A 23,659-nucleotide genomic window follows, 5' to 3' on the forward strand; every position below is an offset into this window, starting at 1 on the left:
CGCAAAAATCATACTTGGTATATTACGATTTTTGTCTTGACCCCAGTTCGGTTACTGCATTACTTGATGGGAAACTACTAGCAAAAGTAATTTAACTGCAGTACAAGGCACACAATTTGAAATGTACTTAAAGTACTACTAGAGTGTTCATGCTTAAACTACTCCCCAATACCGGATGGAGTTACCAGCAGCTGTTCCTTAAAGGCGGGGGCCGGACAAATAACGCAATTGAACTGAAGGTGCGATCGGAATTGTGGGTGCCTGATATACATGTAACCGAAATATTTTGTTTCGAAACAGTCACACACATTAGAAAATTAATTTAATCTGATTTTGCAGCCGGTTGCTCGCTCCCGGCTGAACTCGGGCAACAGTGAGCGGACCGACGTCACAGGAGTCGGTTATGACGGCACGCTGTCCTTCACAAAATGCGGACTTCCGACTTGCAATCTGCTGCCGAACAGTCGCCAGGAGCATCTCCGTTCATGCTTTCGGTAGTATCGGATAGCAATCGACCTGGCGACGTCATCTGAGCGATTGTGAATCTCGCCGGCAATGCCAGTTACCTCAACGGAAGAGGGGAAGCAGGGAAGGGCCGTTTCAACCGGAAGACTGTCGTTGGTTTCAAATTCGATGTTTTATGGGGAAAAAAACACGAACGAATTTTGCGAAACTTTTTTTTCTTCTTGGAAGCTCTCCATCTCCTGCCATCGGGCAGCCATCTCCATGTGGATATCACGTTAAATTTTGAATTTCGGGGAAAGGGGGAAGAAAACGGGGGAAAGGTCAGCCAAACGAGACGTCGGCTTGCTATTCCCGAAATAAATAAATAAATAAAGAAAGACAATAAAATTAAGAAATAAGAAATAAATAAATAGAAAAGAATAGAATTAAAGAAAGAAATAGGAAGGAATAAGAAATAAATGAACATAAGAAAAAAGAAATAAATAAAAAGAAAAGGAATGAGGACATAAAGGATAAACTAACAAATGATGAAAGAAGGATGTCATCATAAGATTAAAGACAAAGATGACAAAAACAAAAGACTAACAAACGGTGAAAGAATGATGAGATGGACCACAGAAGATGACTTTAAAAGGAAAGCATGAGGTTAATACGCTGAGGGTGAGAGTGCGGCACTGAGGAATGAGATTGCACGACTGGAGTTTACAGGCTGTTCATAAGACCTGAATCTCTCAAGAAAGTGAGAACTGCTTTGGTCACAGACCGCTGTGTGTGATCTCGTACTGGGCCGAGCAGAGTGGTCAGAGAAAGGTCTGTGCACCGCAGCTCGAGTAGGCGTCCTCTGAGCGTGGCTCGAGGGGTGTCGAATCTGTGACAGTCGAGGAGAAGATGTTGAATAACAGCTTCAACAGCGCAAGTGGGGATTTGGGCGACTGGATAAGCCCCATTTTACAGAGAAGCAGAGGTGTCCTGGCGGCATTACGCCGCAGTCGGTGTATAATGGACGCTTCTTGATGCGAGCAGGGGTGTGTGGCAACGAAATCCGTCGATGGGTCGATTGACCGGAGATAGTCGTTCAGTCGGACAGCGTCCTCCTGAAACAGCCGAGTGCCGCTATATGACGGAGTCGCTGTGTCTGTAACCGATATGCTGTGGCTGAAAGTGGTAGGAGACAGTTATTGAAGGTGACTTCCCCATGCGCCCGACGTGCTAAGGCGTCTGCGCGGGTGTTTCCGTGCAGGCCGATGTGACTGGGTACCCATTGGAAACACAGGCTATGACCCGAGGATAGAAGCCGGTTGTATGTTGCGACAATCAAGTTGTCTATAGGCCGCCGACTGGGGACTGGTCTGAAGTCTACCAAGTGCTCCAACTTCGATTATTGGTTAAACAAGGGATTCATTCATAGGCAGATGAGGATGTTATCCAGTCGAGTTCAACATACTACTCTGTACTGAAATCCCATGAAATTCAATGAAAAGAGATTCTATGCCCTAAGTACGAATACGTAAGGGTGGAAAGGTATATCAATAGGGTATCTTTTTTTTCATGGGCAGATCTTCGAAGTGAAGCACCGCACTGATAGGACACCTGCCTGCCACCCCCATGTACGCCGACAACAGCGAGCTCTTTCACCATCACCACCCTTCACTTTCAGTACGTTGTCCTGCTTGGGTACAACACGGTGTTTGGGATCGATTCATCCATCCTTAAAGGAGTGATGTGATAGAGGAAGAAAGGACTAGTGAAATATTTCTCCGCAGATTTTTCCTGTTCTTGCGCACGAGCACCGATCGTAGCTGACCGCGTGCGAGAGGTCTTCCATCTAAACACCCTCCAGAATACCTTGTCCTCCTTCTGGGATTACATAGGAGATTGTTTATGTTGATAGAACTCAAGAGCACTCGGTAACCTTGCACACATCCACACGCGATACGTGGAGGAATCAAATGCAGGAGACAATACTAAATCTAAAAATACGGCAACATGCAGACTTCGTGCCGCAGGTACACTTTGCTTGTCTGTATTTCGGGGCAGCATAATTGCCTTCTTAGAGGCGGCATAGTAATACATTTCCATGAAAACGAAAGGTCTGCTGAAACGCAAAAACAGTGCATACGACCCACGCAGCGAAGATAAGACAGGCATCCTGAGTACAGGCAGCGAGGACAGAACTTCAGATTTGTCGCCTCCACAGACTGCAAGCGTATGAGGGCACGACGGTCAATAAAACGCTTATAAAGCGCAGTCAAGGGATCACATCGTTCGTATACGTATAAGGGCTGTAAAAATTTTGCAACGAGAACTGATAGGTTGGTCGGTCGAGCGCCCTTCAGGGTTTCTTGTCATCTTAAACGTTCCGATGCGCCTTCCCAAAAAGCTTGTCTTTAGTTATGTTTATTTACGGTCTTATATATGTTTTCATCTCCTTGACTAGGGCAGCCGTAAAAACAGCTGGCGAGCGCGAACAAAGGAGCCGCCTGCTAGCAATGAGTTTGGCGACTGCGCTCGTAAAAGTTTACGAGCTCTGTATCATCCTTATTAGTTCTCTGGCAAAAAAAAAAAGAAGAAGAAAGAAACACGCTGAGTCATTTTCTGCAAAGCAGTGCGACGCGTGTGTTGAACTTGGTTTGTGTCATCTGCCTCTAGCATTGTTTTGTTCGTTGTTCAATTTCGCCGCCGTCAGCCTGAATGCACGGAAGAGATTGTCGCTGCTCTGCTCGCCAAGATAATGACGTCGTCGAGCTGTCTTTTCTTTTTTCTTTTTTTTTGTCCTGTGTTTCCATTTGTTATTGTTCTTTAATGCGATGTACCATTATTCCTCTCCAAGGAGGAAACACTAAACAAGGCGAGAGCCTGTGTTTGCTCTCCGATGTCGGCTTACAGAGAAATGCGATGGGTTACTAATTGATTGCTTGTCCACCACATCCCTCTTCTTTCCGCTCCTGTGCTCTATTTTTGTCGTAACCGTACTCCTTTGGTCAGTCGTTGAGATCAAAGAAAAGGTAAACGAGTGAAGAGGCAAGTCATTCCGGTACAGAGAGTAATTTTGAGCTGCGAGGGAGGCTCTCGGGTTGAGTTTTGTCTTCGTCATCGCAAATACGTTGCTCTGGTACACGGCGCATCTCACCCTTTGGTTTCAGGACTGCGTACGCAATCGCGTAGTGTGCGCGAGGATGGAGCGGGTGCCAGTGGCGTCACTAGGGTACGCGTCACCCGGTTTGGGATCGCTTTGCGTCACCCCACCCCCTATAATGAATCCCTTTGTATACCAGACGGTACGCGATAGGCACCAATATGATACCACAGGCAGAAAAGTCACAGGCCATCTGGTCACGCTCAGCAGATGCCTTTAGCGAACGCCTCCTGGACAATTCACGCGGACGGACCTACCGCACACCCTTTGTATTCCAACTTTTTGTTTTTTGCTTCGCTTAAATTTCAATAATAATTCGTGGCTTTACGTCACGAGACGACTATGATCCATTCGATTAAAGAGAGATCAAAATTAAACTTACAAACTGGTAGGTAACTAACTCGATGACGACAAGCATCACGTCCAGCATCAAATGTTAGCATCCAGGATTTACCGGGACTAACAACACCCCACTGACGTTCACGTATAATGTATGAGTAAGTGTGAAGGAAAGGTATCTCCCGCCAAGGTTACGCTACATAACATTTCAGGAGAGAAAAGCGTGCCTGCATCGTGGTCTAAGAGAGGAGCTTGTTGCCTGGGAGAGTGGATTGTGGCGAGTAGGCGGCGATGTTACGTGCCATACAGTGTGGCCACAACGGCACAAAACCCAGGAAATACCCCTCGTCCGACAGAGAAAATACGTACTCACCTTTTAAACTAACGTATCTCACCTTTTCACCCTTGGTTTCGCACTTGGGTCTCTTTGATCTCGACCATCAAAACTGACGGCTAATGAAGGCAAGAATGTGCACAAAACCAAAGCGCGTAGTGGCAGACAGTTGCTTCGTTTGTTTAAGTTTGTTTCTCATCTCCACGGACCCTGTGCTGCAGGTTGGACGACTGTACTGATACGATATCAAGCGACACCAACGCACCTGAACCTTGTAGTAGTAGCGAGTTTTAGTATACCGTTGATAAGGTTATCGTGTCTATCGAAACCAATCGTAGTCGCGCGTGACTCAGTATCTTATCCACTGATTGGATCCGGTTGATACGGTTCGCCACAAGCCACGTTAACAACAGTCTGCTAAAACTCTCTCCCAAGCAGCACAATGTACTGAAAGTCGAGTGCAATAGGGGTGGACGGTATGTGTCTTATCAATGTTCTTTAGTTTCACGAATGTCTTCAAGGCCTTCCATCTACCCGTCCACCCCTATTGCACTCGACTTTCAGTACATTGTGCTGCCTGGGCTAGCATGTACCTCGCCTTCGTTTCTTTTGCTTTCTTAGTTATAAGACGGTCTTTGTCTTTGATGCCGGTGATGCCGTCTTATCAAAAAGAAAACAAAGTGGGGGAAAGGAATGTAAAGCAAGAGGCGGGAACACTTCCTCCTCTCACCGCACCTTCCGCACGCGCTTTGTTGCGACAATCAAGCAGGCGGGGCTAAGCACGCTTTTTGCAAATTTTTTTTCAGACTATCTCCGTTGTTATACTGTGCATAATTTTTATTGGGTCTTCGGTTATCTGTGGAGGACTTCACATTTCTGTTTAAAAAAAACTGAGGTTCGCTTCACAATTTTCAATGTTCGATTGAAAAATTTTCCTCAATTAGAAATTGTCCATAGCGTTCCTAAATGGCGGTAAAAGTTTCCAGAAGGTAATAACCGAAAGTTCCACAATCCTCCGGCGAGTACGTCGCCATTTAGAATTTATCATTTTAGGTGAAACACCCTGTACATTTCACTAATTAGCTACACTTGCTAGAGACAGTCTTGGGTAGCATTGTACCACGGTCCGAGGATCTTCGCGAGGTTGAACGGCCGTTTCAAGAGGGCGAAAGGTGACCGGAATGTAGTACCTGTAGTGTCTTCCTTGCCTTTCCAGACCAAAACGGCTCAGTACATCCTACACGTCGTATTCGAATTTCAAGAAGCCCCCGTGCTCAGATAAGCGTCTTCAATATTTTTGTTAGCTGTAGGAGTTTCCGTATCGAGGGGGGATGGATATGAAGATTTATTAAAGGAAAAGGTCATCCAGAAGAGGTCGGCTTGCTATTCCAAAAGAGGAAGGAAAGAAAGAAGAAGAAAAACTGAATGATCACACTATGGCGTGAGTACCATAGTCACACGATCACAAGGATTTGATAAGGTACGAAGCGTGGAATGGTAAACAGCGCAGTGGTGATGGCCGACTAAGGAACGGGACCCAGTAAGGTAGCCAATGTTAGTGCTGTAGCCAAGTTGGGATACACAACGAAAGAGGCCGTCACGGGGTAGAAGGTGTTAAGTTGCCGGCAGTCAGGGGGCAAGACACGTAAACAAACACAAACGCGACGAGGGCTCAAATTTGAGCCCTCGTGTTTGTGATTGTTTACGTGTCTTGCCCATCGCTCAGGCTTGCCTATCATGAAATTTATCCACCAGCTAGCCTGCATTTACGCCATTTTGTCTATAGCCTAGGATGCTTAACCTGTCTGAGCTACGTATTACCAACGAAAAGCTGATGCCGGTGCATATGCTTCTCAGTTAATGGCACCAGTGCTGTTCTTCCAGTTGATATGTCCATGCAAGAGGTCTTGAAACACGTGGGAGCGATGTCACTGGTTGGCATGGATATCGTGTAAACAGAACAGGAAGTATAAGAGCAAAACAAATTCAACCCAAGATATGTCCAAGAGAGATAACACACACACACACACACAGAGGGGCCAACTAAATGAGTGCGTTCAGTTGCAAATCTCATAATTCATCATCACTTCACGTATCTGTTGTTATTATTAACGTTATACTCATCTTTTCACTTTATCCACAGTGACGGGGGGGGGATATGTTTATTATATAAAAAATAGGTGGGACAGGTTAGCCTGCGCTACGGCGGCTTGCTATTCCCAGGAAAGAAAGGAGAAAGAAAAAGAAAGACAAACAAAAAGAAAAACAAACACGAAATTGATCACAGCTCACCCAGAAGTCCACAGATCCGCAGGTACTGAAGAAGTGCCTTTGTCACCTGACTATCTATCTCTATCTCTGCTCTCTCCCTATCTAACAGTTTATGTACATATTGAAGTAAAAAAAAAACTTCCAAACTATGTTGTGTGACAGAAACAGTGACGGCCATTGACAAAAATCTATAGACACAGCACACACAAGCAGTACGTATAAGCCGTCATCATCCAGACAAGCGCATACACTACCAAACGTCGTTTGTGCGCTTTCATTTCTCTTGGAGTCGTCTTCTGAACTCTCGCGGCGCTAGAGAATTTAAATGTACTGTAGGGGGCGCCAGCAGAGAAGAATGTTTCACTAGGTGGTCGGAGATTTTGTATTTTAACAATAAAATAAACAAACTCACGTGTCGAAAACCGACGCTGCTTCACAATGCACGATGCCGGGGAGAACGCTATTGAGAATCAATAAAGCCCTCTCTTGAATAGAGCGCGCTAGGGTCTAGGGTAACGAGCTTTTGATGTGCGACAACATCCGTCGGACCCTTTCCAGTAGTTTGCCTTCCATTATGTGCCCTTTCACCAAAGTTGAACTGATGTCGCGCTTATATCTTTCCGATAGCAACAAGTATTCCGCCACGTATACGGCTGGAGAAAGATCCCTTGCTCTTCATTTTAAACGACAGAAAAACGGGTTTTCTTTTTAAGACGGTGCCAGCTTTTACAAATGGGTTTGCGTCGATATGAAATGGGCTGTAGAATGGTCTGTAGGAAGAGATCTCGCTCATATTGTTCGCGCCATAGAGACGGGTATATACCAATGGACAAATCGCACAAAGGGACTGGTTCCCATTCTCAGGTCATCTGATACGTCTTAGTCTCTTGCCTAATATATATTTCTGTGATCCACTTACGTTACATATAACGCGAATCCTCATTCTGGTAGTGTTACGTTAATCTGTGTGTGTGAAAAAGGATTTCATGCATGGGAAAAGGGGTGGTTCTTGCGGACATAAAAGACTGACTCCGACATCAACTGCGCTGGAAGAATGACAGCAACATGGTTACGAGTTACCACAGAAACCGGATACTTAGCATGACCCTCCGCATCAGCCTGACAGCCTGTGAACTCAGTCGTGCAATCTCATTCTTCTGTGCCCCACTCTCACCCTCAACGCATTAACCTCATGCTTTCATTTTAAAGTCATCTTCTGTGATCCATCTCATCATTCTTTCACCGTTTGTTTGTCATCTTTTTTTTGTCATCTTTGTCCTTAATCTACCTCATCCTTCTTTCATCATTTGTTAGGTTATTCTTTATTTCCTAATTCTTTTTCTTTTTGTTTATTTCTTATTCCTTCCTATTTATTTCTTATTCCTTCCCATTTCTTCCTTTAATTATTTTCTTTTCCTTTTATTTATTTATTATTTCTTAATTTTCTTATTTATTTCTGGAATAGCAAGCCGACGTCTCGTTTGGCTTACCTTTCCTCCGTTTTTTTTCCCTTTTCGTCTAATAAATATATCCACCCCCCCCCCCCCCTCCGCATCTCTAGCCAGTCATGGGCAAGTTACCTTTAAAAAGTAACTAAGTTGCAGTTAGTGTGTAAAAATAGTAACGGAGTTACACTTACCTTTTTCGGAAAAAATGCTGGGGAAATGCAACTTTCAAAACTGGAGCCGTTGCGGTACATTCCAACCACAATTATACCACATGCTTGTTGCAGGAGTTGTTTCTCAAAGTTATGGTCAATGGGCGTCGGGCGCAAAGAACTGCCCACAATTCGAAGACACATGCAACTGCCTTCGTGACATCAAGAATCGAAATTACGAACCCGTGAAAGAGATAGATGCCCCGAGATGCCGCCCCCAAATCGTGTCCAACAGGAGAGCATGTTCTCCATGGAAGCTTCGTTCTCTCATACGTGAGTCGTGCAATTGTGTCTCTATGAGGTCCTAACAGTGCATATCCCAGACCAAAGAACGCAAAGCGGTATTTCGATCAGTCATTTCTTATGGCTATACCTAACATTTTATCACTACATAAGGGTTATAATGTTATAATAATCGAGTGAATCACCTAATCCTGAAAAAAAAAATCGATACAACCACAACAGCCATGAACAACAACAACTACATGAATTACGATGGGATGAGGTGAAGCCATGAAGATAAGATAAAAACGTTCCGTCGCGAGCGTAGATAATTTCTTACGATGTTTCGATGGTTATGTTATATCGACTTACTGGAATCTTGGGCATTAGTGCTTGCAGAGAACAGAAAGCTGGTGAAGTTTTCACTATACGGCACAATATTTCCTCTCGCTGCATACAATAAAAACATGGACTCTAATCTCCAGCGCGTACTGTCGTCATGAAGTAAAACTTTCTGCAGAAAATAAATTCGGTAGACGCTCTTCTGGGAAGTAATGGGAGATAAAGCAACGCAAAGCTTCTTTTCCCGATTATTCCTCCCGTTACAGGACGCACCTAAGGCTTACCGTTCGCTTCACTGAAAACGCAGCATCGGGAATAAACATGAACAGCGTTACACAGATGCATCAAATTACCCGATCCAAAATATGAAGCCATAAAACGCGCTTCTTTTTCAAGAACATACACGCAACAGATCCAAAGTTTCCGAATTGATGCTCAATAACTCCGAAGGTTCCTATTTTTTTGCTGATGCACCGCCACTATTTTATATTTGCTCATTCCTTCTTCGAAAGCGTTTCGTTTGGAAACATTCGCAATAGAATAGTTGTTTTGTTTCTAGACTGGGGATGAAGTCGGCACTTAGCGTTAGAGCAGACGCTATACGAAGGGACGAGTGAAAAATTTCATTTCGAGGAAGTGGCTATAACTTATCTATGCGCATATCAGAAAGCACGAAAAAAAAAAGCGTGTGAAATATATTAACACGCGTGTTTTCGATTTTGCAGTTGATTTTTTTTTTCTTAGTAAGCCAAACCTGAATGCTGCAAAGTGTGTGAAGTGCGATAAAGAAAGCATTCAAGCGTGTGAGAGAAAAATGAAATTTCCGCCGTACCTTTGGGCACTGATGCAAGCCCAATTTACAGGATTTTCATTGCCAAAAGTGGCAGCGTACTTCTTTTTGTATAAGATATCGAAGATTGCTTTCGAATATTTCAGTCGACATTTCGTCGTCACTACAATGCCTTTCTCAAACAACACAATAAATTTATATTCTCTATACTCGCATTTTTGTCACACTGTTAGGCCGGAGTCACACTAGTTATACACGTGCTCCAAACATGTATGACAACATGTCTTCTAACATGTAGGGAGCATGTATAATGCTCGGTCACACTGGTTATACAGTTCTTGTTTGACAACATCGTTTGGTCCAAACGCGTGTATGATTATACATAGTCTCGAACATATGTTGTTCAAACATCGGTCACACTGGTTATACGACTTGACTGGAGGAACAGTGGAACTGGTTTAAACCGTGATGTATGGCACACGTCAGTGTCACAGTAACCAACCCAGGAGTTTATATACTTTCCATTCGCCGACGTCGCAATTCAAAATATACGAAGACGTCGAAGAGGGGCTACACTTGCTGATTTTCGATGTCTCATGCTCCATGTGCGCAGGCAAAGAGCTCGTCATTTTGAACGTACGTGCAACACAATGTCGCTGTCTCTGACTTACAACTTGGGGGTGGTGGTGGTGGTGCGATGTTATAAGGAAGAGGAGTGAGGACTTACAACTTACTCGTGCAAAATAACTCACGCTCATCACGATGTCGTTGACACTGACTCGTGTGAACGAAAACTGTCGTGGCGAATACACCCGTTTATCCAACTTGTCTATCAGCGTTTTTCGGCAGTGCCAAAATACATCGTCGTGTGTTTGACAACATCATGTTGTCAAACATAGTCAGGGCGCTTGCTTGTATGACGGCACGGCCGCACTGGTTATACACACGTGTTTTAAAACATTTTTTGCCGGTGTATAAGCAGTGTGACCAGCACTGTATGATCATACATGTTTAAGGGATGTTTGGCATGTTTGTAGGCGTTCGTCATACATGTATGACGGGATGTTGGTGTATAATGTATAACCTGCGACATCTTTGCCTGCGTACATGGAGCATGAAACAATCGAAAATCAGCCAGTGCAGCCCCGTCTTCGTACATTTTGAATAGGGATGTCCGCGAATGGAAGTTATATAAACTCCTGGGTTGGTTACTGTGACACTGACGTGTGTCATATATCAGTGTTTAAGCCACTCCCACTGTAGTTGTATAACCAGTGTGACCGATGTTTGAACGACACATGTTCGAGGCGATGTATAATCATACAAGCGTTTGAATCGAACGATGTTGTCAAACAAGAATTGTATGACCAGTGTGACCGAGCATTATACATACGCCATACATGTTTGAAGACATGTTGTCATACATGTTTGGAGCACGTGTATAACCAGTGTGACTCCGACCTAAGGAGTTTTGTGCGGACATGCGAATGCCGCCGACGCGGCCTCGGGACAGTCTACATGACGCTATAAAAACCGGCTCACCGGGAGTCCAGGAGACCCGTATCACGCAGAAACCTGAGCACCGTCTTTGTGACACTCCACTGGCTAGCTGCACTGCACGGGGCCAAGGAGTGTATTTACACGACGCTAACATTTACGTGCGCGTGTTTTGCCAACGGTCCACTCTTTCCCAATCGCACATCTTGATGTGACGAGCCGCGACGGGTGGTCTATTGGGAGACTTTTTTTTTTTTTTTCATGTGTCTGTGGAGAATAAAATCTACATGCGATTTAATGAGTAAAATAAAAGCCATATCATTCGTGGCACTAGTTCGTTGGATGCTAGTATTTTACTACTGTTGGTCAGACACGCGTTTCGCAGTTGCCCCCAGCATCTTTTCCGTGTCTATTTTTATGGACAATAAAAGCTGTACACCTACTCATTCATGGTTTCAGCGCCCCTACAACTCCGCTTCTGCTAAAGATACGCTTCATCGACACAGTGGTGGTGGTGATAGGGCTTGCCGTTGTCGGCCTCACGTATGTGGGCAACGTCACGACTCACGCCCTGGGGGAATGTACGTCCTGGGCCGACTTCTAAGGGAACTGTGCCGACATATGTCTGAAAGCGTCTGAGGAAAACCCAGGAAAAACCCCAGACAGCACAGCCGGCACCGGGATTCGAACCCGGGTACCTCCCAGTCTCGACGTGACATGGCCAGCACGCTAACCACTGAGCCACGGGAGCTGGTCATCGACACAGAAAGTATGAAAGGACTGTAAAATCTTTGTCCAACCAACAATAGGAAAATACTAGCAGCCAGGATGAGTTGAGAACTACACCACACTACGTACAGTGAGCGTGAAGTCAGACACTGAGGTAAGTGAGCTCAGTTTAAAGCGTATAATATACGTTTTATTTCATTGGTACGAATACAGAAGGTAACGTGCAATTTTGCTCACTACTCTGTAGTACCTCCTTTTTTATAAAAGAACACTGGTACCATTTTTTCAACCTATCTGCCAGAAATACGCAGCAAGTAGCAGGACTTTGGAGAATCGCTTCCTAATCGTGTCGAGTTGTCTGTACTCGGCAAAATAAACGAGAGAGAGATAGAAAGAGGAACAGAAAGGACAGACGCAATCCGCACAATGCAAGCGGTGCAGCGACAGTAATCGCTTTTATGTTCCTAATTCAATGGCGTGCAGTTTTTATTATTCATTGACATTGATGTTAATTCAAGAAAGCATGTCTCTCAATTCCAACAAATCAGGAGGGCGAATGATAGCACTTGATCGGCTATAGCTACACTTATACGAATTGCGGCAAAAGTGTATAGAATTGACGTGTCGCAGCAAATCCTCTCCCACAGAGCCACGCCAACCAATCCACCGGTCGGGATAGGTGCGAGGGGGTGCAATAACTCGATACGATATGCTGCTGTCGCATTCATGTACCTGCAGCTATAATCCGTTTCGTCAGCTGTCCACAACGACGCTTCTGTATTTTTCTCCTTTTTTTTTGGGGGGGGGGGGGCACGGAACCCTGCGGAACCATTATTTTCGCCCAGGCAACCGGTACCATTTTTTCCGGGAACAAATTTTTCTCGGACAATTTTTTCCGGAACCGAAAATGATTAGACACCCTAAAGTCACTCGCAGGAAGATCCATCTTTTTCACGACTCACATCCCCATTCCTTTTTTCGTTATCACATCACCATCACAATCACTGTGCCGCCCCTCACGATCATATTTGTCTCGCAACGTAAAGTCAGGAATTATCGCCGTCATGCCCGTGATGTGGTAGCGATCAGCGGATCAACCACTTCCGATTAGTGACTGCAGATGTACGTGTCGGAAGAAACAAGGGACGCCTTATTTAGTTAAAACCACAAACACTGTATAGTAACAAACTTATATGCCTGTCGACATACCCAAAAACGTTCAAGAATGAACACGTAACAGATGCACAGAAACAGAAAGTGAAAGAAGGCGCACTGTCCTCATCGTCATCGTCGTTCTTCTTTTCCCCTCGTTCACTTTTCGTAACACCCCGAAATATTTTCTTGGGTTTCGTCTCTTGTCTGGAAAATTTCGACCCTCGCTTTGATTAGTCACGTTTGATGCATACATTTGTAATAGTTCCCCCGAACCAGAAGCAGAGGAAGTGACCGTGACCCTTTCTGGCAGATCGCCAGGTCTGAAGGCGTCGACACTCGACAGTGACTATTCACGCTCACCTCCGGTCATTCTACCGTGTGGACTGAATCCTTGTAGCTCCACATTTCGGTGACCCCAATATCTCCCACACCATCATCCCAAAATTCTCCAACTCCTTGACACGGAGAACGTCACAAAATACTGACCTCGCTTAAAACCAAAGGCATTCACCTATGACTCGATGTTCTCCATTGTCCACTTTGGAAGAAGCTACTCTTTCTCTTGTATTCGACCAATCGTAAGCACTCTGCCGATGACGTCATTTCATATCCCCTCGTTTTACCTGTGGCGGGACGCTCACATTTGTTTTAACCGCCCTCCAGTCATCATGATATTCCTCGCGTTAGCTCTCCCGTTACTTTGTAGAGCCTGTCCAGACCCAGGCCAACCAGCTAACGGACGCGCCCTCTTCGTCACGCCAGAAGGGCAACTGTCTCCAAGAACTGAACTCCTCCAGTCGACTGTCATCACGTATACGTGCGACAGTCCGTACGAGTTGCTGGGACCTCGACGCAGGACTTGTCAGCGGGACAAGACATGGTCTCCCAAGAGTGTTCCGTTATGCGTGATTGACGTTAGCAGGAATAAGCCAGCTTACCAGTCCACCACAAAAGGACGCAACGTGCCCGCTCTGGCTGTCGACGGTAACGCGACGACGTGCGCCACAACGCTCAGCCACGACTCGCCATGGTGGTATGTAGACCTCAATGGTGTATATCCTGTTGCTGCCATCAAGCTAGAACTGCCAGCAGTGGGACGTTGGTCGACGTCGTTGGCTACTGTACGAGTTGGAAATGACTCCAATATTGTCCGGTCAGCTGTTATATGTAGTGTGTTTGTTGGACCTATTAGGAAAAGTGATGCTCTGAACCTCCCTTGTTTGGACGTAGTGTACGGGCGGTATGTCAGTGTACAGCTTAAAGGCGTGTCGGTGTTATCTGTTTGTGAGTCTAGTGTCTATGCTACAGGGCTGAGCCCTGTCCTGAAAAGTACTGCAGACATTTCTAGAGGGCAGGTAGGTTGGTATGACGGTCTACTGTTTGCGATGTTCCGATGTATTCCAGTGTGTATTCTCCTGTTGTGGTGCGTCTTTTGTGGTGTCTGTCAGGATTATTGCACGCCCGTACGAGATGTGGAATTTTTAACAGACAGTGACAGCGGCTATAGTGAAACTTGCGTGGTAGACGTGATTGACCTAGACAATGATTGATTGACTCGACTTCGTATCATACGAGGGTGAGAGGGTTTCTTCTGCTGTTTGCATTGTGATTTGACGCGTGAATGAAATATGAAAGGAGATGTAGTGTCCCTTGCACACTTTATATCATGATATCTTTTCCAATAAAGGGGTACGTTATCCCTACACACAACCTTATTCTTATCATGATCTTTTGTCTTTGCTTCCTGCAACTTAGTGTGCAGCGCACAAAAATTCTTTCACGAGTACATGTACGAACATTTCCGAGCACCGCCAGAGCTGTGCAGAGTAAATTCCGAAGATATGTGCAATGAATTAACTTCTCTCAAAAGAGAGACGGTACTGCTTTGTGTAAAAGGTGTCCAGCAAGAAGATGTCCTTTAATTCTTAAATTATGTTTTGTTACATACAGATTTTGGACTATTTGACATGAACTCAAAAAGGTTTTTGCCGCACACTGCGGCTGTTTGCATTCGTTCATGTTATGCGTCAATTAAACTAATTACACTCGAAAAATCGCTACAGAGAAGTAGAATTTTTCATCGAAACCGCGACATTACGCATCCCTTCTTCACCGCATGTGGCTGAATATTGCATTTACGCCAGTTATGAGGCAGCGTCTTGGCCGCGCGCCATCGGACCTTTGTGCATCATGCAAAGTGCGCGCTGACCTGCACCACCTACTTATGGACTGCCCTGACTACCAGCGGGAGATCTTGCAGCACGGACTCCATGCAATCGATCATCGCCCATTTACCATAGGCAAGGTGATGGGCCCATGGTCCGGTACCGTTCGTGTGCACCAAGGTCTCCGTCACCTTTGGGATTTCCTGTCATGAACAGGCCTCTCCACCCTGCTTTGATTACCGGAATCCTCATCTCCATCAACGTCTCTCATTACCTACAAATGGCAGTGGGGCAGCGCCCAGCCGGCATCAGCCCCATCTCATCATCGTATCTTTATGTGTATGTGTGTGTGTGTGTGCGTTTGTTTTCATCGAGAATTCAGAAGCTTGTAGCTAGCCACACTATTCTCATGAAGGCTCAAGGGGTTTTCACCGAATTTCTCGCAACATTTTACTCTCGAAAATCCGTCGTAATTCCCGAAGTGCACTCCCTGTAATTAGAGCTTGCGGGCGTTTCACTACACCTCAGTCGAGGGACGGAAAGAACGACACGGATAACGGACGTGGGAAGCAGTACGTGTCAACCCCCACATCTTTCTGTGCTGTTCAAAAGAGATACTGTAAATTGTTATTTTTCCATGCAGTCTCATTACGGCCTTTTCGCGCACCACGTCATTATCAGTGAGTCTCAGATGACGACAGATACGTTGATACAGACAAGAGGTTTGCCGTCACTTTTCTTTTTATCTGTATCTTTCTCTGGAGGGAATTCACGTGCTATTCGAACAGCATCTCGTGTCCTCCTTCTGGAAGGTGTTACAGCCTTTGGCGTTGCTTGGGTGCAGAGTATTCCGAGGATGAGCGATAATTGGACAGCAGGGAAGCAAGCCTTCCGTGAGGGGAGGACGACAGCGTGAATCACAGCCCTGCGCCTGGACGACCTGAATAGCATAGCCTGAATAGGCCTTGCCGTTTGGCGACCGTGCGTCTCGAGGAATTCCCCTTCCTATTAAAATATATAAAACACCTCACATTGCGGTGGACACGTGCTTCGGTCGTGACCCGAGAAGACCCGACCCCACCAAAAAAGGAAGTCCCTGCATTCGTTACTTGTCCCACTACTACGTCGTTTTTACGTGCGACAATTCTGCAAACGGCGGGTGGACAAATTCCTACAAATAGTGCAGACCGAATATAATCTGGTATTTTGAACCTTTGAGTCCAGCATCCGTTTTAAAAGTTGCAGTTTGTTATGTTTGAAGCACTTCAGCAACTAGGGCTCAGGGGATGACACAGATACAAGGTGTTAAAAGAGCATTGAAGTGACCCCCTTGTGTTTCTTTTCTGTGTTAGCGCCGCGATGCAGCTGTGGCTATCAGCGGCGTACAGACGTGGACAGATGGAGAGAGAACAGCAGGAAGGAGTGGAGCACAGGGGGATAGTATGCGTCCTGGGCAGACTTCGGGGGGAACTGTGCGACATTCGTCTAGAATGTCTTCGGCAAACCCAGGGAAAACCCGAGACAGCACAGCCGTGGTAGGATTCGAACCCACCACCTCCCATTCTTCAGCCCGAGCTTGGCTACCACCAACGAGCGAGACGTCCCCTTGCTTTTTGTACTCGGTAATACAGTGCTTTCTTTCATGTCCAAGCACAAGCCATACCCATATACAGGGGGAAATTTGTTACATATAGATGTTTGTACAGAAGTTGGAAATCAAATGCGTATCATTATGCAGGGCTAGCTGGCAAAGTAAAAAATTGTGTTCTATGAGGCAAACTACGTATTTGTACAACAACTTACACGTAGCCATTGGGGGGGGGGGGGGGGTGATCTGTGTTCATCGGTACACAGCTCAACAGTTTTAAAAGGCTTTCTTCATGTCATTATGGAATGCGGGCTCACCAGGTTGTCCTTATCATAAAGGCTACTTCTCATACTTGCTTGGGTCAGGTATGTGTCATCAGTGATGTCATTCTTCTTGGGATTGATGATGACATCAGGCTACCGCTATACATGTAAGGTGACATACATACCAGAGCTGAGGAAGAATGCACCACCGCTGTCACCCTTCAGCGTCAACTGCATCTTTACAGCCATTTTTTTTTACATCTAGAATTAAGTAAGTGAGTAATCTCCCTGGTGCAAATAAAATTGCTAGTGCACTAGTCCCATGAAACTTTTCGAAATGACTCCAAGGGACAGCAGAACGTGTCTTTCTTCTGCGTCTTCTTTTCCTTTGTACTTGTTAAGGACTATTACTAATTTACATGTTTTACATTTAGCTAGTCACTACGCTGTCGTTTCCATAGCTACAAAGTTTACTTGTGACCAGAAGTCAGTCAGCTTGCTGCAGCGATATTAGTTGCACGGTTTGTTATTTAGCACCCTCAGATATGATGAAGAACATTGATCGCCGCATGGCTGTTGGGACATAATTTCCTGGGAAAGACTCAAAAGCACTGAGAACGCATCAGCGCCGTTGTCAGGTCGTTTTGGGTGGTTCGTCAACTGCCGCTTACTGCAGTCGGTTGCGCCATCTCACGCAGACGAAAAAGAGTTTCGGAATTACCGCACGGTAAATTTACCCTTACAGTGACCTTATAATAGTAACAACATTTCATTTACCAACGATTTCGTGTGTGGTTCAGACAGGAAGTCCCTATTGAAAGCAACTTGACTAGGCCTGACCCCCCTCCCCCAATGCCTTGATTGTTACACCACAATATTCACACCAGCGTGACTTACGTTGCTCCACCGACATATCCTTAAGGTCACTAGGGTAACATGTGGGTTCTTTTTGAATGAAAGCTGATAATCAATGTTCATGTAGTGAGCATCGCGGAAAATACCTTTATCGAGTTAGAGCACATGATCACGCAAATTCAATCGACAGTAGCAAAGAGTAAAAGAAAAGAAATAACAAAATGTTACATGGCAGCAAAAATAAGATTGAACGTTCCCAAACCACCACACGCGAACTATTTGGCAGAAGCGGTGAACTCTGTTCTGGGAATGAGTTTTGATGGGATCTGAGATCTGTTCTGGGAATGGGAACCAATTGGATTGGGGATAACCGCTGCAGATACATCTCACGTTCGTTAGCTTCTCCGTGTATTGCTCGCTGATAGTTGGAAAGATATATTTTCCCTTGTACTATTTGGTAGAGGTCACAAAATGCAGGCGAAAGGGTGATATACATGCGGAAATACATTAAGAAATAACAGAAATTGGAAAACGTTTCTGTGCCGTGCGAGCGCCCTTCTGTTTGTCGTTGTCCGCCTTCATGTCCACAAGTACAGAAATGCAGTACATGTCTGCAAGTTAAGTGCCTCTTATTGCAATAGGAGAGGCTATGTCGAGGAACGTGCTATTTTTCATGATGACGATGACGATTATGATGATTGAGATTATAGCTGCGCAATCAATTTAACAAAAACGGTCTGAGAAGGCAGCCGCGGACGGCTGACGCGATCCTCGCGTGACGGGGAGAAAGCCCCGAGCTTTTTTTCTGTGATTTATCTTCTCAGCTCAGCCGCCGCTGTACGTCACGGATCACGTTACGTCACGACGTCCTCTTGGTCTGCGATGGGCTCTTTTCACGAGGAGAGGATTTTTTAAAGGTGTACAGAACAGAGGCCTCGGGCTCGCTCTGTACGCCACTTGCGCTCATCGTTCTTCGCAGGGGCTCACTTTATTCGTTGCACAACACACTGCAGCAACAAACGAAAAAAAAAAAAAATTGGGGTCCCCATCAGTGCTTCTTTAACCTTTCCCCGCCAAGTCTCCTGGAAATAAAAAGTGGGGCAGATAATTGGGCAGTAGCCAGCATCCCGGGATACTGACCCCGGCTTTCACTAGACTTCGGCACATTCCAATGACTAACCCATCTACCTACTGGTCATACATGAAACGATTACCCTTTCTCATTTGACCATCCCTCTGACCAATCGTATGCGCCGAAGAGATGACGTCATTCCGTCTGCAGTCGCTCTGGCATACCAGAAACTAATCATTAGTCTTGTGACCACTATCTAGCCAAGATGACCTTAGTTGTTGTGCTCTCCCTAGCAGTTCTCTGCGGAGCCTGTCCGGACCCCGGCCACCCAGCTCATGGGCGCGCCTTTTTTCACACGCAGGAGATGCATCTGCCCACAAGTCGTCACTTCCTTCGTTCTACTGTCGTCACATACACGTGTGACAGCCCGTACGAGCTACTGGGACCTCGCAGCAGAACCTGTCAACAGGACCATACCTGGTATCCAAGGGGGCTCCCGTTTTGCGTGACTGACGTTAGCAAGAATCAGTCAGCTTACCAATCCACGACGAACAGACCTAACGGGCCCGGTCTAGCCGTAGATGGGAATGCGACGACGTGCAGCACAACGCGGAGACAGGTTTCGCCATGGTGGTACGTAGACCTCAACGGCGTATATCCTGTTGCTATCGTCAAGCTGGAACTTCCAGCAGTGCGACATTGGACAACATCGTTTGTTACGGTACGAGTTGGAAATGACTCTAAAGGCGTCGGGTCGACTTCTGTATGCAGCGTGTTTGCTGGAACAGTTCGCGAAGGTGAAGCCATTTACGTCCCCTGCCTGGACGTAGTCTACGGACGGTACGTCAGTGTCCATCTGGAAGGTGTATCGGTGTTATCTCTTTGTGAACTTAGCGTATACGCAGTAAGTGAGAGTTCCGCCATAGCAAGTACTGTTGATGCTCCGACGGAGCATCTGGCTTGGCTGTACATTCTCATCACTGCCGTGTTGGTCGCTTTTCTGCTGTGTACTTTGCTATTCCTCTGTGTCCGACGATTGTGCAGTTCCTGCAGCCCCGTACGGGACTCCGAATTGTTCGACAGCGACAGTGGGTATTCTGAAGCTTGCAATTTGAGCAGTACTCCTCGTTATATTCGGGCGTGGGAGCAACTACGCAGTCATATACCCCACAACGTTGCGGCAGGAATTGAATGTGTACGAGAAGATGATGTGTCGGTGCCATGGCCGCTTGTTGTGTTAGAGGTTCAACTGGGAGTTGTGTGAAGCCATTTTGGAACGTTGATATGCCTGCTGTACAATAAAGTGATGTCTTGGTTGAACAACTGTTCTTTCATCGCTGTCCTCTTTGTTTGCTATGTACGCGAGCCGCTAATATTCCGGGCAGGCCGCTTTTGGACTGGGATGCTGGCATTTCCGCTTTCCCCTGTGCTTGGGATTCTGGATGAACCACTGCATTTAGTACAATTGTTTTGAATTCAGTCGTAGGTTGTAGACTCAGCTTTCTTCTACTGAAGTGAAGTAAAACCTAAGGCTATGCTCGAAAATAAAAGCGCGCACGTACAGCTTCGTCGGTAGCTTCAAGGTCGGCGTCTGGGAGAAAGCACTATACTCGAAGCACGGGCATTAGCATTTCAAAGACGCTGATGGAGGAAGTGAAGCTTTCGGTATGCTCATCTTTTTTATATTCACATATTTGCTTCCTGCTATTAACATACAGTCCAGGCGGTCATCATATACGATGTGAAGGCAAAGGTATGAGAAAACCTTTCCATCTACTTGTATTACGTTTTATTCTTGCCGATCGCTAGAGCAGTGGATCTTGAGCGAAGACACTTAAATTGTCACGACCGACTCAATATTATGTCTTCAAAATTAAGAAAATTATGTCATTACGATCCACTATCTCACAACCGGGACAATATTGCTTTCTTATGTGACGTCAGAAGTATCGTAAAATTAATTTCTCATTATGGGAATTAAGACGCGATACTGTGTGCAACTGCCACCTGTCTCGCAAGCATTACATACTAAGTGACTACTCTATTTTGTAGGCCCTGGTGACGGCAACATTGCTCCGGTTAATTTCCGACAAAAGCCCGCAAAAATTGTCCTTCCTTGTTGGCAGGGCCAATTGACGGTACAGGCTCCTCGATGAACATAAATAATTTTCTTAAATGCGACAGTACACTGACAAGTTCCTAGAGCGTCCGCGACCTCTGTCCAGAGTAAATGCTTCGTAATCAGATCATTGTACACCCTCATATTTGCGTTCCATAATCCACTTCTCAATTTCAGACGTCCAACCTGGAACAGAGCAGCCATGTTTTCAGTTTGTATGCCGTGCTGAAGGAAGACTGCTGTTAGGTGAGTTCTCTGTCACTCCAGACTGGCTGGCCCGATTCGGTTGTGCTACGTCACTCCGTCCCTCGACCGAAATATCTATCCGGACAGATATGAGCTTTTCGGTTATGGGCCTATTGTTCGGTTGGGGACAGTGTTGTGCGTAGCGGCACTGCTGTAATCGCTACTTTTTTCAGTAGCGGAGGTGTAACTCCGCTACATTTGTTATTTGTAGCGGGAAGTAATTTCCGCTACAAGCACTCCTCTGACACTCGGTTGGGAAATACGCTCTGTGCGGGTTGGGCCTTACTCTTGGCCACGGATGTCGAAAGTTCCTCCTGCTGGGTGAGCCAATGAAAGGGGTGGGGGTTACACTCGATTAAGAGCGAACGTTGGATCACGAGTGCTCTTCGACACATTGCCCACGAATGATTAATTTTAGAATGATTTTATGTGAAGAGGAAGTGAACTATGCTGTCATTAGAGCACTGTAAAGAGCCGGGCTGGCTCGAAAACCCGGCGCAGCCTGCAGGCCGAAATCGGGCCTCAAATTCGTTTTGACTACAGGGTTGGATCGGGCTCCGGTCCTGTTCGAGAGTTCTCGGGCCCGAGTCGCACCGAGCTTTTGTGGGCCATTTTTTTACATTATTTAGTCTTCAACATTTATTTTAAAAGCAAAGCAACCAAGCTTCTCGAGGATCACGCCCTTGCCACGGCGTGCACCGCAGACGGGCACGTAAAACTCGACGCCAACGTGTTGCTACAAGCACAAACCGCATCAAAGGCTGCGCTTGCGCGTTCCAGGTGTGTGTGCTTTACGCTGCAATATGAGTCTCTATCATGTGGGTTGAGTCTCTTGGACGGATCGCATTCCAAATTCGACTATGTAGCCGCGGGGCTGGCCTCGGTCGGGCTGTGTTTTAGGTTGCTGGGTGGTTAACATCAGCGTTGGGTACGGGTAGGACTGAGATTTCGGCAACTGGGTCGGGCTAGGGTCGAGTAAGACTCCTTGGCTTCGGGTGCACATCGGGCCGGTTAATTCCAGCCCATGCAGATATTCAACTATTTAATCCACCGTCTCTTGTAGTAGGATACTGTGAGGTGTCAGACGACAAGAGTACTTCAGCTGCATGTTTGTTGTGTTCTGTACCTCCGTATTTGCTCAAGCTCGAGATTTATCTTCAGTGGACGAGTGCACAGGGTACTGCTCATCAGGCTGCCAATGTGGACACGCCCTAAGTCATCCACGCGGTAAAAAGGCTCGGTAGCTGCTTGTTTGTACGGGGACGTGTACCTTGTAGCTCGGTAGGTATATGCGATTACTGCTATTTTTTTTTTTTTGTTATCCTCGGTAGCTCAATCAGTATAGTGTGCTAGCTTGCCGAACTGAAGATCGCGAGCTCGGTCCCGGTCGAGCACGGTAGCAATAGAAGTGAGGTAAACCTTGCTACCAGTACTCTGTGTCGGAGATTTCCGGCGCATGTTGAAGAATCGAAGATGATCGAAATTATTAGCACTACACCACCCTGCGGCACATGCAGCGCATTTCGCCATAAACTTGGAATGACTTAAGTGTAAGTCCACTCACAATTGTATTATCATGCACTAGCCATTTTGTTCTGGACACGTATCCCACAGGCGAGAAATACCACCCGAGATTGTTTTGGCTTCTAGATAGAGCCCGCAGGTCTCAGAGTATGGACTGCGGTAGTTACTCTTTTTATTTTTTCTGTGTTAGCGCCGCGAAGCATCTGTGGTGTACAGGAAGGCATGAGGACAGCAGGCAGGAGTGGGGGACAGGGGTTAGTACGCGTCCTGGTCCGACTTTAAGGAAAACTGCGCCGTCATTCATCGCGAAAGTCTACCGGAAAACCCAGGGAAAACCTCAGACAGCACAGCCGGTGGTAGGATTCGAACCCACCACCTCCCAGTTTTCAGTACGACCTTGGCTACAAGCAACGAGCAGATGCTCCCACTGGGTCATGCATGGGATGCTGCTGATTTTTCATGATGACGTTTATAAAAAAAAAAAAGTATATATAGTGATAAATGAACCTACTGGGAGTTTCATCGGCTGCTATAAACCAAACATGCCTCGTACAATTATAAGATAAGATATTGGCCCACAACGACAGCAAAATGCAGGTCCCTTGTAAGAACAGGCAGAAGAAAATGCTTTGTCAAATTCTGGATGTTCTCTTGTAAAGCGTGCTTTGGCTGCATAATGACGGTACATTAGGTGAAGCCCCCTTGCAAAGATATGGCGCAAGCCCTTTTTTCCCCTTTCCTCTGTTTTTTTTTTTTTTTGTGCGTGTGTGTGTGAGAGAGACATGTGAACGTAAGTTTCAGCCAAAAATATAGAATAGTCACGATAACAACAAGGGAAGAGAAGAGATAGACGAAGCCTCACCCTTGGACGATTGAGTTTTGCTTTTGAG

The 23,659-nt window shown here is 46.0% G+C and overlaps 1 protein-coding gene across 4 annotated transcripts in view; it reads right to left on the reverse strand.

Moving 5' to 3' along the window:
- LOC135374752 (muscarinic acetylcholine receptor M5-like) overlaps positions 1–23,659 on the reverse strand; it is a 399,570-nt gene that overhangs the window by 321,662 nt on the left and 54,249 nt on the right. The window contains exon 1 of one of the 4 annotated variants that reach the window (XM_064607678.1): positions 4,336–4,372. The exons of the other annotated variants lie outside the window; for them this stretch is intronic. The gene's annotated coding sequence lies outside the window, so the exon portion shown is untranslated. Of the gene's footprint in view, positions 1–4,335; positions 4,373–23,659 lie in introns of those variants that run through there. 4 annotated transcript variants of the gene reach the window in all.

The sequence above is a fragment of the Ornithodoros turicata genome, unplaced genomic scaffold, assembly GCF_037126465.1.
Source record: "Ornithodoros turicata isolate Travis unplaced genomic scaffold, ASM3712646v1 ctg00000746.1, whole genome shotgun sequence".
In the NCBI taxonomy this organism is placed as follows: Eukaryota; Metazoa; Arthropoda; class Arachnida; order Ixodida; family Argasidae; genus Ornithodoros; species Ornithodoros turicata.